The sequence below is a fragment of the Jaculus jaculus genome, chromosome 2, assembly GCF_020740685.1.
Source record: "Jaculus jaculus isolate mJacJac1 chromosome 2, mJacJac1.mat.Y.cur, whole genome shotgun sequence".
NCBI classification, from domain to species: Eukaryota; Metazoa; Chordata; class Mammalia; order Rodentia; family Dipodidae; genus Jaculus; species Jaculus jaculus.
In genome coordinates this window covers 39,338,003-39,352,425 of record NC_059103.1, presented here as the reverse complement: position 1 = coordinate 39,352,425, position 14,423 = coordinate 39,338,003, and the positions used below count along the sequence as shown (strand labels likewise).

At 46.7% G+C, this 14,423-nt stretch overlaps 1 protein-coding gene across 2 annotated transcripts in view; it reads left to right on the top strand.

Annotated features, from left to right (window-relative positions):
* The first annotated feature begins 251 nt into the window (after window positions 1-251).
* Window positions 252-14,423, top strand: part of Mapk4 (mitogen-activated protein kinase 4) — a 175,581-nt gene continuing 161,409 nt past the window's right edge. The window contains exon 1 of one of the 2 annotated variants that reach the window (XM_045144097.1): window positions 252-368. The gene's annotated coding sequence lies outside the window, so the exon portion shown is untranslated. Of the gene's footprint in view, window positions 369-728; window positions 800-14,423 lie in introns of those variants that run through there. The other variant, XM_004656788.2, reaches the window with a different exon arrangement.

Genomic DNA, 14,423 nt, shown 5'->3' with positions numbered 1-14,423 from the left:
GTGGCTTCTTCTGATCTTTTCCCCTGGCTCCCATCTGCTTTATTTCAGCCATGCTATCGAGCACGGACGCGCAGCCCACGCTCCCTGCTGGGATTCCTAGCCTAGCTCCGCGCGCTGCTCCTGAGCTCAGCATCCCTCGACCCCCGGCCACTGCTGGCTCCCGCCCACGCGAGTCTCCTCCCGGGCCTGGAGCCGTCCGGTTGCCTCCGGCTTCTCCTCACCCTGGGTCTTAGCATTGATTTCAGCGGCCGCGCGGGCTGCCCCAGAGACTGGGCCAGGCTCCGGCCAAGGCTTCCCCACCGCTACCCCTCCCTGGAGGACAGTGCCCCGGGGAAATGCGTTCTCCCGACAGGACGGAGGACTGGCCGGTAAGGTGACCCGGGACCTTGACGAGCAGGTGCAGGTGTGGGAGGGTCAGGACGCTCCGGGACGGGGGAGGGCGCGGGGGCGCAGGGCTGCCCAGGTGAGGCTGTCCCCGGGCCCGGGTCCCCGAAGGTTGGGTGACCTGGCGGCGGGAGCCGAGCCGGTGGCGCGCGCGAGGCGGCCGCCGCAGCAGCAGGTGGGGGCCGAGCTGGCCGGGGGCGGGGCGGGGCCGGGCTCGGGGCGGAGCCGCGGCGGCGGGGCGGGCGGGGACCGACCCGAGCCGGAGCCGGAGCCCGTGCGGGGAGCCGCACTAGCCGGGCTGTCGGGGCGCCCGCGGCCGCTCGCCCGCGCCGGAGCTGGGACCGGCCTGGCGGAGCGCGCCGGCGCCACGGCGGCTGGAGACAAAGGGGCCGCCGCGCTCGGCCTCCCGCGCTCGGTAAGTGGCTCCCGGGTCCGGGGCATTCTTCTCCCGGCGCCGCCCGGAGTTCCGCGGGCTCTGGGGAAGCCGGGAGAAGGAAAGGACCATACTTCCCCGCTCGATCGGCGCCCCAGCCTCGTCGATGCCGTAATCCCCCCCCAAGACCATGCAAACCCCAAAGTAGAGACTTTCCAAGCGGGGGGTGGCCTCCCACCCGGCCGCCTACGGTGACCTCTCCCGCGCGCGCCGGTGCGGTCGCCGGCTTGGCTGGGAGGGTGGTCGCCGGGCTCCCCTGTGGGTGTGTACCGAGGAAGAGGACCCTGGGGCTGCGCGTCGCCAGGGGACCCCACCCCATGGGCACAGTCCCACGCGTCCGGGGTCGCCGAAGGGCGCTTCGCACTGCGAGTTCAGTTTCGGATCTTCGCTGTGGGGTTTCACTCGGTACCCCGTCATCCGTCCTCCCAGGGAGAGCAGCATCTTCCCTCCGCCCCACCCGACTAGAGGCGCCCACCTAGCAGGTCCATGCCCAGGAGAGGGAGGGCACCCCGCCGCTTCCCCCGGGCTCCACAATGCCCAGCACCCGCACGCGGGGGTGGGCGGGCAGCGCGGGCAGCGGCTGGGGGCTGACATCACGGCTCGGTCCCAGCCGGCTACCTCCCGCCTCCGGCCCGCGTGGATCTCCATCGGAAAAGCACTCAAAAGCACGGCAGGCTTTTGCTTTTGTTCTGCACGCCACTCTTCGGAATCCGAGGAAAGCTCGGGTAGATGGGTGCTCTAGAGGGGGCTTTGGGGGGAGTTCCAGGTGCGGCCCTGAAGTGACAATGGTGCAGGAGGCGGTTTCCCGCCTCTGGGCTGGGAAATGGATTCCAAGCGCTCATCAATCCCTGGGAGCCGGCGGTGGGTCCGCGTCGCGTCCCCAATGAGCGCGGTGCCCGCCAGGGCCACGCGCTGTCACGCGCCTCTCCAGCACTCTGAAAAGCGCATTTCCATTCATGGATCTGTGCCTGGGATTTGATTAATGTTGTCTCTGCTGGGTTGTCTAAGAGCGAGCGTTGGCTTGGATTTCATAGCTTTTTACCGGGGTTCCTCCTATGTCCAAGGCAGCTGTCATAAGATCAAGTTACTTTTAAAGGTCTTTACTGAGCACCTACTATGTGCAGACTGATGCGCCACGCTGTTCTCAGTTTAACAGTTCCTGAACGCTTTCCATGTTCAAGGTAGTTGCGCTATGATCCTGTTATTTCAGTAGTTGTCTGCTGAGCTCCAATTAAATGTAAAGATCTTTTTGGCTGGAGGGCTTCCCTGTATACTTGAGGGGCGGGGCCGTATTGAGACCAGAGGGGGAGAATATAATGTCTTCGACTCCCGAGCTTTCACTTCTTGAATAAGCTGGCTGCATGGTAACTTTATGGACTGCTTATGTTGTGACCTGGGAAGAGCTGGACAGGGTTGGTCAGAAGGGGCAGGGCAGAATAATGAAAAGTCCTACTGTGTCAGATTTCTAAAAAAAAAAAAAAAAAACAAATTAAATTATTTTTATTTATTTATTGGAGAGAAACAGAAAGGGAAAGAGTGAGAGAGAAAGGGCGGGGGGAGGGCACACCAGGGTTGCAAACAAACTCCAGACACATGTGCTACCTTGTACATGTGACTTACATGGGTTCTGGGGAATCGAACTTGTGTCCTTTGGCTTTGCAGACAAATGCCTTAACAGTTAAGCCATCTCTCCAGCCCTCCTTTGTCCACTTTAGTTTCCAACATAAACCAGCAACAAACTGACATGGTGATGCTCTCCTGTAATCCTAGCACTGGAGAGACAGAGGCAGGAAGATAGGTCACTGGAGGCAAGTCTGTCTCACAGAGAATCAGACCAAGGTTAGCATGGCAAAGCCAGGGTGCTCAAAAGGATGGAGAATCTATGCTGAGGGCAGAGAGACAACAAGACAATCAGCCATAGTGAGATGACCCAGTAGAGAGGGGTGAGGGAAGCACAAAGATGGGGTCAGCTCAATCTTCAGTTCCCTTGCTCTGCACTACCACCAGAAATGTTGGGGTCAGTCAGTGTCTTTAAAGTCTCATGGCTGGAGACCTGGGCCTCATCAAAAAGTTTGAGAGACCTGTTAGGAGATTTGATGAATTATCCTGGGCTCGTGAGTCGAATTGTCAAGAAACCTGTAGATTGTCAAACTAGAGGCCAAGGTCTGCACACTTGGTGTTGTATCAGCTGTTATTTGGGAAGTGCAGTCTGAGTCTTCATTCTTGAGAAAAACTTAGAAATTGACAGCTTTGGCAGCTGAAAGGAAAGCCAGAAGCATACCTCGCACACACCAAAAAGTTCTGACCCCATAGGATGGCAGCTTTTCTTGCACCAGACATTGAGTCCACTCTGAAGCCATGTACATTTCTTTTGACATTGAACTCTAGAAATTTCTGGTAGGTGCCTTATCCCAGCTTCTTGGTACAATGAGCCTTTTCTTCCTAAATTATTTCTGATACCCAGTTCACATTTTTCTTAAACTACATTGCATTATTTTTGTTATGAACTTGAAAGCTGCCTTCAAGTCTTTTCTGGAAGTAGGTGCATTATGAAAGCTGCACAGAGAATATGGTAAGTGCTAGATGAATGTACTTGGAGGCTCTGCGCTTGCTAATGAGGAAAGGGAAGAAGATCCCAAGGAGAGAGGTGACAGGATGTGACAGAGAAAACATAAGCTGGCATTGCAAGATGAAATAGGATTGCACCTGAGGGAAATGTCACTTAGCAAGGGTGTCCAGGAAAACAAATGGTCTTTAGATCTGATAGATCCTCATCTGGCATGATTTCCACTCACTCAGCAGAATAGTGAAGCCTGACAGGGTTACTGTGTGTTGTGCACTGTGCCTGGTGCCAGCCAGGCAAGGGCATCTCCCCCAAGTACAAGGCTCCCTACACCCCACAGCTGCAAGGACTATTGATTTCGGCTCCAGCAGCTGGGGTGGGGGCCTGTGTTCCCACCATTCTTTCAAGCATTCCTGGAGTGTTTTCACCTGAGCTGAACTTGACTATAATCTTCTTCAAGGCCAAGAATGTGACTTCTTTCTCTCTCTGTATCTCAGACTCTTGAAAAAAGAATGTGTGGAGTAGGTGACACGGAACACTTCAGTGTCCCCCTGCTGCCCATTTCTCCACCTTCTTGCTCCATCCTCAGGGCCTGCTGCCCTCTTGTCCTCCTCCTCTAATTGTTTCCAGGCCTTTCACTGTCTGAAAACTGTTCTGGGGAAAAAGAGTGGGTCACCCCATTACTGTCTCTTGAATATGAACATAGGTCACCACAGTCCCTCTTCCAGGGGTCTTTGCACTTGAAGCCTCTTTACTGCATGAAAGGCTGGGTCTGCTGTGAGGGATGCCAGGTTTAGGCAAGTGGGTCTTGGAGGAAACTGAGGTGGCAAGCTATCTTTCCTAGTGCTCTGTAATGATGCTACCTTGGCCAGGGTCCTTACAGTCCCATGATCCATGAAAGACTGGAGGCTTTATTCCTTTTTTTTTTTTTTTTTTTTTGGACACAGCGTTTCCCTACGTAGCCTAAGCTGCTGGGCTTGAACTTGGGTTATTCGGCCTCAGCTTCCTGAGGGCCAGGTTTATAGTTATGCACCACCATGCCCAGCACTTTTGTTTTTAAAGTATCATTTCCATTTTTTTCCCCTGTAGAACCTTCATTGCTTTTTATCATGGGGCAATAGTTGGTGCTAGACAGTAGCTCTTTGTGAGCCTCCTGTCAAGCTGACCTTCCCATGCTCTCCCCCAAGGTCAAAGGTATTATAAAAATATTTTATTTATTTATTTGCAAGCAGAGAAAGACAGAGACAGTGACTGAGGCAAAGAGAGGATGGGCATGTTATGTTCCCTGTCACTGCAAATGAATTCCAGACACATGCACCACTTTGTGCATCTGGTTTTATGTGGGTACCATGGAATTGAACCCAGGCCATTAGGTTTGGCAAGCAAGTGCCTTAACCACTGAACCACCTCTCCAGGCCTCCAAGGTCAAGGGTTTGTTGCTTTTTAGTGAGAATGTGCTTCTTTCTTCATACATGCCCATTGTCAGGGATTCCTTTTTTCTCTCTCTTCTATTTCTTGTGCATCTATTGTGATGTGGTGTGTGCAGATGCTTGCACCCCATGCATACATGTGTGAAGGTCTGAGGAGAATGCCACAGTGTCCTCCTCTATAGCTCATCCACATGTCTCCTTCAGATGGAATCTCTCACTGAATGTGGAGCTGCCATTTGTAGTGAGCCCCAGAGGACTGGGGTTGCAAGCATGCATGGCCACTCCCAGATTTTTACTTGGGTGCTAAGGTGCTGGGTTAAGGTCAGACCCTGTTAGGCCTTCACACTTGTGTGGCAAACGCTTTTACTTACTGAGCCAGCTCCCCAACCCAGGACCGGAATCTCTTAACCTGGTACTATGACACTGTGAACCAGAGAATTCCTTGCTACTGGAATGTGGAGGGGGGGGGGGAGCCTATCTTTCACACTGTTGGGTGTTTAACAATACCCCTGGCTTCTGCCCTTTAGATGCTAATAGCACCTTATAGTCTCCCTTCCAAAATTATGACAACACAAATATCTCCAGATACTACCAAATATTGAGGATTACTATTTTTAAAATGTATTTATTTATTTATTCATATGTATGTGCATAGGTTTGCCAGGGTTTCTTGCTGCTGCAAATGAACACCAGGTGCATGTGCCATTTTTTGCATCTGGCTTTAAGTGGATGCATGAACCTTGACCTGTAGGCTTTGCAAGCAAGTGCCTTTAACTAGTGAGCCAACTTTCCAGCCCCAGGACCACTTTTTAAGGGAGTACCGGCTATTATTTATCATGCTGTAACAGAACATAGCCATATCTGAGAGAGTCTTTATTTAATGTAACTTGGTTCTTGTTAATGAAGATGATTTAATAAATGTGTGATGACCTTTGTGGAACTTTCCATATAAAGAACTTCAGATTTCAATAAACATTCTCTGTCATGCCACATATTACTGGCTTGTCATGCCATATTAGGGTATTGCGGGAATTCCCCTTCCCTCAAATTCTCCCTCTGGCACGGGTCTGATCCAGCTATTAGAAGTGAAGGTCGCACAGCCATCATTGGCAGTAAGCATTACCTGCAGGATCAGCTGAACCTGCGGCTTAAGCAGTGGCTGGTGGGCAGCAGTGGGGCAGGGAAGTGGCGGGGAAGACCGAGTTCTGTGTGGACTTCATGCCTATGTAATTTGCTTTAAGAAAAGGGCAAAGCGGAGTCCTGTGAAGACCAAGGAAGGGACTGCAGGTTTAAGGTTCCTGAAGTTCATGGTAAAGGGCTGTCTGGGAAAGGTTTGGAGAAGTGCTAGGACACATGCAAGAAGAGTGCACTCGAACTTTCTTCTACCTAGGACGGGCAGGAGTTGAGAGAACTTTCTCAAAGTGTTGACTTAAATCAAGGGCATTGGGTCAAATAAAGTTGCTAATAGTAGAGTGACCTATACTTTTCTGCATAGCTGTCCCCAGAAACAAGAAACTTGCCTATACTCAACGACTCCCAGTGAATTTCATCTGCATCTCTGTGGGAAGAAAGGCAAAATTAGTTCTACTTGTAGATAGAAGTAACTTGTGCATCTTGCAAGTGACATTGAGCAGTGCCCAAGTTATTGCTTCAAAAGTGAATGAAGGGGCTAGAGAGATGGCTTAGCGGTTAAGCTCTTGCCTGTGAAGCCTAAGGACCCCGGTTCGAGGCTCGGTTCCCCAGGTCCCACGTTAGCCAGATGCACAAGGGGGCGCATGCGTCTGGAGTTTGTTTGCAGAGGCTGGAAACCCTGGCGTGCCCATTCTCTCTCTCTCCCTCTATCTGTCTTTCTCTCTGTTTCTGTCACTCTCAAATAAATAAATTAAAAAAAAAAAGTGAATGAAACACATTTTCAGGCCATGGACTGACTGGTAGTTGAAAAGTTTACAGTAAAAATTCAGTGATGCAGATTTCTCTTACAGAACACCCAATGCAAGACGCTTTCCTTGCATTGAAATAGGCCAAGAGGAAAGTATTTGTTCTCCTTCGGGGCGGTGGGGAGGGGCAGGAGTTCAGGAACCATAAACAATTTAAGTATTTCTAAGCCTAAATAATAAAACTTTACAAATCCTATAGTTCAGGCTTTTCATTCTTTAATTAGACAATTGATCTTTTTCCTTAGTCAAGCAACCTAGCTTCATCATATAAATGCACCTGGCTCCATGTGAGGCTGATCTGTCAATAATTCAATGTTTACATTAACCAAAACAAAAACACCCTCTCCATGAAGACTTGCCTTAGGTGATTTAGAAAAAACTAGCTGGGCATGGTGGTGCACGCCTTTAATCCCAGCACTCGGGAGGCAGAGGTAGGAGGATCGGTGTGAGTTCAAGGCCACCCTGTGACAACAGAGTGCATTCCAGGTTAGCCTGGAGTAGTGTGAGACCCTACCTTGAAAAAAAAAAAACAAAAAAAAAACAAAAAAAAACTAGCCCATCTTCCCTTTATGTTTCAACTGACTTGATTTGTAGAAACAGTTTCAAGATTTGATAGCTGTTGCGAGATTTTGAAAGTCGATCTGAGAGGGATTTAAAGGACCCCTGACCAGACCTTTTTGCCTTACTGTATAAGTGGGGAAACTGAGTCTGAGAGCAGTGAGCTGGCTTGCCATGGTTACATGGAGGTCAGGGAAGAGGCTGGGGCTCATAGCCAGTCATTTGCCAGATCCCTGACACTCAGTGCTGCTGGGATACGGCTCTGTCTTCTTGGTTGCCAGCGTTGGTTGGTAGAGGGGAACCAGGCAGGAAACAGACTTAATAACTTGTGTCATTTCCAGGATACCTCATCCTGAAAGAACAGCCCACATTCAGTCTAATTACATTGGTGCCAAAGGTGTGTGTACATACTGGTAGTACTGAAAAACACCACAGGAAAGTTCAAACAGTTGGATTGGTGGAATAGGATAATTTTATACAACTTCCTTTAGTGTTCTTTATGTCTTTACACTAAATAATTACAATGAAAACATTTAGGAAAGTAGTACATTTCACTATAGGAAGTAGCAAAGAAGAATAAACAAATCAGCATGTGAAACTTTAACCCTTCTCAGATTTGCTATGCTTATTTTTGGTGTTTCTTTTTTTCTCAGTTCATTTTAAAACACAATGGACTAATTGGGACTGCACTATACATACAGTTTTAACTAATGCTTTTCAGTTCACATTAGATCAAACAATATCTGTGATATAAACTCTCTGTAAATATAATATTAATGGATTCATAATTCAATATTTGCAAGCTCCTTAATTCACCATAGTTTGCTATTTAGTAGATATTGCAATTGCTTCCAGGGCTGCTTGAGAGATGGCTCAGCAGTTCAAGATGTTTGCTTGCTTACTGGGTTTAATTCCCCAGTACCCATGCAAAGCCAGATGCCCAAAGTGGTGCGTACTTGTGGAGTTTGCAGTGGCAAGAGGCCCTGGCACATCCATGCTTTCCCCCCCCCCCCTCTCTCTCTCTCTCTCTCTCTCTCTCTCTCTCTCTCTCGTTTACAAATAAGTCAAAAGAAAGGCGGCTCCCACCTCCTCCCTGCTCGAGGAGAAGCAGCTCTGTGCCTGTCCTCTCTCTGCTCTCTGGCTCTATCGAGTCTGATCTATGGCTAATTGCATCTGTTTTCTTGCACTCTCCATCTTAGTTGCTGCATTTCCATTGTAGAGTCCTAGGGCCTTTTCAGACATATAATGTAACTTTACATAGTTACAGATCCCTTGTAATTTTTTCAGGACAGGGACTTGCTATAAGTCCAGGCAAGCTTCAAACTTGTAGAAATCCTCCCATCTCAACTGCTGGGATCACAGATGGGTACCACTCCGTGTAATTAGTTTATTATATTATTTTTGCATGCACATATGTGGGATGTACATGCATGTGTATATGCATTTTATATGTGTGTGGACATACATGTATGTGCAGGAGTGAATGCATACGTATGCACATACATGTGGAGGCCAAAGGTTGACCTCAGATGTCATTTCTCAGGTATGCAATCCACCTCTTCTTGAGATAGGCTCTTTCATTAGCCTAGAGCTCACCTATTAGGATAGACTGTCTGGCCAGTGAAACCTAAAGGTCTTCCTATCTCTGTCTTCTAAGGGCTGGGATTACAGGTGGGTATCTCCATGCCAGGCGTTTTATGTGGGAATGAGGGGCTGAACTCACTCAGGTCTTCATGTGTGTGAGGAAGCACTTTACCAACTGGGCTAGATGCAAGCCTCCTAATTTTTGAAGTCCAGCTTTTAATCTCTGAGAGTGTGCTAAGCATAGATATTTTTTATTTTATGTCTGGGGATTTTTCATTTGGAATACTTAAGCACCTATTCTTTCTGACTATTTCTGGCTCTAATTTCCTTGCTGGCTTACATTTAGGTCTCCTTGTACGTTTGGTTATCTTTGAATGTGCGCTGAATATTGTTTGGAAAGCTATCTGTATAGCCAGATATAGTGACACAGGCCTATCATCCCATCATTTGGGAGGCTGAGGCAGGAGGATCATAAGTTTGAGGACAGCCTGGAATACATGGCAAATTCCAGATGCCAGTCTGGGCTACATAGTAAGACCTTGCTTCAAAGAAAGATATATGAGGCTGGAGAGATGGCTCAGCAGTTAGGTACGCTTCCTGTGCAAGCATGAGGGCCCGAGGGGGCCTGAGACCATCAGAGTTCAAATCTCCAGATATCGTGTAAAACAGCCAGTCATGTTCGTGTTTGCCTACAACCCCAGACCTGTAGGGGAGCAAACACTAGGACTGAAGATGTCTCACAAGCTCTGGAAAAAGTAAAAAAAAAAGGCCACCACAGGGGAGTCACCCCTGCTTCCAGCGATTGTATGGGGCACCACAACAACATATATACAACATACACACAAACAAAAATAGATGTATATATGGAAATATATGTATATATAAATTTTATTTTAAGGTATATTTTCATACTTTAATCTCTAAATTAAGATGTTTTTATAATTAATGCACCATTGCATTTATAGTTGGTAGCATTTTTTTCTGATACCCAATAATGCATTGTACAACTATTTAACATCTGATGACATGATAATCTGGCTGCTGATGACAAACATGGCAAGCTTTCTACAAAGGATTCTCTTTAGCTTGTGTAGATTTTTCTGGGGAACTCACAAGACTGTTGTATTTAGGGGCTTGAGACTTTCTAGGCCACCCAGATGACATGAAGCCAGGGTAGTTTAGGTTTTGCTTTCTCTTACTCCTGAGCCTAAATCAAAGTGGTTTCCCAGTCTTCACTCAGAGGCACTGGCCTTTGATCCCACAGGCTGCTAATGCGCAGCCCAGCCTGCTGTAGAATTGGCCAGCGCTACCCTCCACCATGTGTCAAAATGACCCCAACACTCAATCCCACATGCCTATGGCTCTTTTCCCCATATCGTTTTTATCTGTCTGTCAATCTAATCTATCTATCTGACAGAGAAAGAGAGAAAGAACATGGGCATGCCAGGGCATTTTGCCACTGCAAGTGCACTCCAGATGCTTGGGCCACTTTGTCATTCTGGTTTTATGCAGGTACTGGAGAATTCAACCCTGGCCATCAGACATTGTGAGCAAGTGCCTTTTTCTGCTGAGCCATCTCCCCAGCCTGTTTTTCTCCATATCTTAAACCTGCAGTCCCTATCTTCCCCATCTTGTTAGCATTTTCATGCTTTTAGAAAGTTTTGCTTGATTTAAATTTTGCCTATTTTCTTTTATCCTCTCTGGGAAGGTTGGCTCACTACCACCAACAGGAACTAGGACCAAGTCTGATTCATTTTAGAGATGGTTCACAGAGAAGCACCAATCACCAGTTGCTTTTTGCTGGCCTATCACCAGAGACCTTTCTTTGTCTGTCCGCTTGCAGCATACCATCCCAGTGACAGTGGGAAAGTAGAAGCTGGGATGACTAAATTCCCACTAGTTACATGTAGGTAAATGTAGATCTGTTTCCCTGTGTGGGTGAGAATAAGTGCTCCGGCTTCTTCTAATAAGGAAGGCGACCAGGCAGAGAGAGGTCACAGCAGTTGTATCTGGAGCCCCATCTTGATTCCCCCTTCCTGTGCATAGTGTCCTGAATAGAAGGGTGAAGTAAGGTCCCAGGGAAGTGATAAGGAAGTTTTACTCTGTCCAACTATCAAGAAGTATTTTAAAAATAGACTATATGTTATCTGAGTGAGGTGTCTTGGTCCATCATGCCCCCCCCCCCCCAACTTATCCATAGGGAAAACAGAATGTTTCATCCATGGCCTGGGCTTGTCCTTGTCACATCCAGCTCAGGCCTCAGGACTCAGGACAACCTTCTCCAGCAATTCTCCTTGATTCTAGTTTCTTAAAGGAAGCTTGAGGATCACGTCTGGATTTTAGAAGCCATACATTCAACTCACATTTGATCTATATCTCCCCCACCCCTTGCATTCTTGTGCATATTTCTTCCTCAACACTCATGAAACCTGAGAAATTACCTTGAGAAAAAGGTATTATTGGTGTTTGATAAGGATGGGCAAAGGAGCATTGACTGGTGAGAAGTCAAGTTTACCTCCTTTCCTTAATATAGCTTACCTAACTTAACCTCTGTTGGCTGGTTCTCCTGGGGACAAAAGGAGGCTCTAGTTTTTCTATTTGAGCCCCTCCCTCTGAAACCTTAGATCTGACATATTCTCTTATTTCTATTGCTGCTTTCCTGCTCCTGGGAGCCCTAAATCCCCACTCACCTTCAGGTGTGTGCAGCTCTGAGGAAAAGAGGAATGTGCGGGGAGCAGGGATCTGCCTCCCTGGCAAAGGCCTCTCTGGATGGGAGGTGTCCCCACCAACTCTAGAAATCACCTCATATGGCAGATTCTTTCCTATAGCCTACAGTGATTTATTCAGTTCATTTTTTTTGAAATATTTTATTTATTTGTTACCCTCCCTCCCTCCCTCCCTCCCTCCCTCCCTCCCTATCTCTCTTTCTTTCTTTCTTTCTTTTTCTGAGAGTGACAGAAAGAGAAAGAGGCAGAGAGAGAGAGAGAGAATGGGCACGCCAGGGCCTCCAGCTACTGCAAACAAACTCCAGATACGTGTGCCTCCTTATGCATCTATCTTGTTTGCGTGGGTCCTGGGGAATTGAGCCTCGAACTGGGGTCCTTAGGCTTCACAGGCAAGCGCTTAACCACTAAGCCATCTCTTCAGCCCTCATTTTTATTTTAATTTTACAATATTTTCTGCATAGGAACAAAATTATATTATATATATTATATATATATATATTCTTTACATAATATATATTAATAAATATATATTCAGTCTACCCTATTTCTAGAAATAGAAATCCTCCAATTAGGCTTTAATAATCGTCTGTAAAGGAACAGACCTGTCACTCTACCCACAGTTCTAGACTGTGGCTAACCCCTTTGGAGGAAATGATAATTAAATTTGAAGAGGCAAATTTTTGGAGATAGACTCACTGAAGGTTACTGCCAACCATAAGAATTTATGAACCATGACTACTCAGCCTGAGATGAAGTAAATTAATTCTCCTAGCATGTTTTGCTTTAAATACAAGCCCGAATTTCTTTTACTAATTAATTAATTATTTTTGTTGTTGTTTGTTTGTTTTTGAGGTAGGGTTTCACTCTAGCCCAGGCTGACCTGGAATTCACTCTGTAGTCTCAAGGTGGCCTTGAACTCACAGCAATCCTCCTACCTCTGTCTCCCAAGTGCTAAGTTTAAAGGCAGGCACCAACACAGCTGGCCCAATTTTTTTTTCTTTTTTTTTTTTAAAAAATATTTATTTATTTATTTGAGAGAGAGAGGGAGAGAAATATGTAAGAAGAGAGAGAAAGAGAGAGAATGGGCACACCAGGGCCTCCAGCCACTGCAGACAAACTCCAGATGTGTCCCTTTGTGCATCTGGCTTATGTGGGTCCTTTGCAGGCAAGTGCCTTAACCACTAAGCCATCTCTCCAGCCCCTAATTCTTTTCTAATTGTCAGTGACCTAGGCTCTTAAATTGAATTTTCTAGTTATTTGAGAATGATTGTATTTTTTTTGTCAGTTTTTTCAATTGATTGGGTTTGAGGTTTTCCAAGCCATTTTGAGAAAATGGTGTCTGCTAATGAGAGGTAAGGTGCTGAAATTTCAATGACATGTTTTTTATTTTGTTTTTCTTTACTTTTTTTTTTGTTTGCAAGGAGATAAGAGAAGAGGAGGGAGAGAGAATGGGCATATGGAAATGCCAGGGTCTCTTGCTGCTGTGAACAAACTCCAGATGTGCATGCCACTCTGTGTATTTGGCCTTACACGGGTACTGGAGAGTTGAACTCATGTGCTCTTAGGCTTTGCCTCAACTGCTGAGCCATCTCTCCAACCCTCTCTATAGGATTTGTTTTTCTTTTTTCTTTTCTTTTTTTTTTTGATTTTTAGAGGTAGGGTCTATCTCTATCCCATGCTGACCTGGAATTCACTATGTAGTCTCAGGGTGGCCTCAGACTCATGGCGATCCTCCTACCTGTGTCTCCCGAGTGCTGGGATTAAAGGTGTGTGCCACCACACCTGGCCAATAGGATTTTTTAAGCTTTTTTTTTTTTTTATTGACAACCTCCATTTATATATACAGTGTACCCTGATCATAACCCTCTTCTACCGCCCTTCTTTGTCCCCTCACTCCAGCCCCTCTCCAATGAACCCCTTCTTTTCAAGTAGTCCCTCTTCTATTTTGATGTCATCCTGTTTTTTCTGACCTTCATATTACGCACCACTGTGAGGTCATGAATGCAATGATGACGTAATATCTGAAACAACAGTATTGGAAATCACTTCTCCCTTCTTTTGGCTCTTATATTCTTTCTATTACCTCTTCTGCAAAATTGTCTGTGATCTTTTGAAGGTATGACGGAGATGCCTCACTTTGGCCAGCCAGGCAAAATATGCCAACTGGTACCATGGTGACATGGCCATTATGGGGGAAACCTACTGGTCTCTGAATGGATTTGAGGTTTGTTCCATGTGAAGAAATTCATGCTTGATAATGAAAACCTAGTCAAAAACCTGTTGCTGGGGAGGTCATAGGCCCTAGGGAGGAAGCTACTACTCTTGTTTGGTTAAATGAATATAGTATGCTCATCAATTATCCCTCTAAATATTTATGCTTATGCCCATGCATTAATGTTGCTCTTGCTTTTGATTAGACAAAGTTCTCTTTTTCAGATGGCAGTGACCACTGGGGTAACTCAAAACTCACCAAAGTGCTGAGAAGAAGGGGCAGTGGAGTGTTGAGCACTGAGACATCTCAACAGCATATGTGAAAATCATGGAGACTCAGAATTAGCCCAGGAAGCTCCTGCTTGACAGAGGCTAAGACCTTGGTTCAAGAAAGGGATTGGGTTTTCCAAGACTCAGAACTCTTTGGAGGACAGAACTGTAAGGTATTGTAATAGTTCTTTCAATAGCGCAGAAGGATCAGAAGTTCAAAATCTGGAATGATCTCATGTGTAAGAGTAATGAAGATGATTGCAGTCACTCCATTAGGAAGAGGATCCAAGAAATAGATAACAATGAAACAATCACTGTGGACCACTT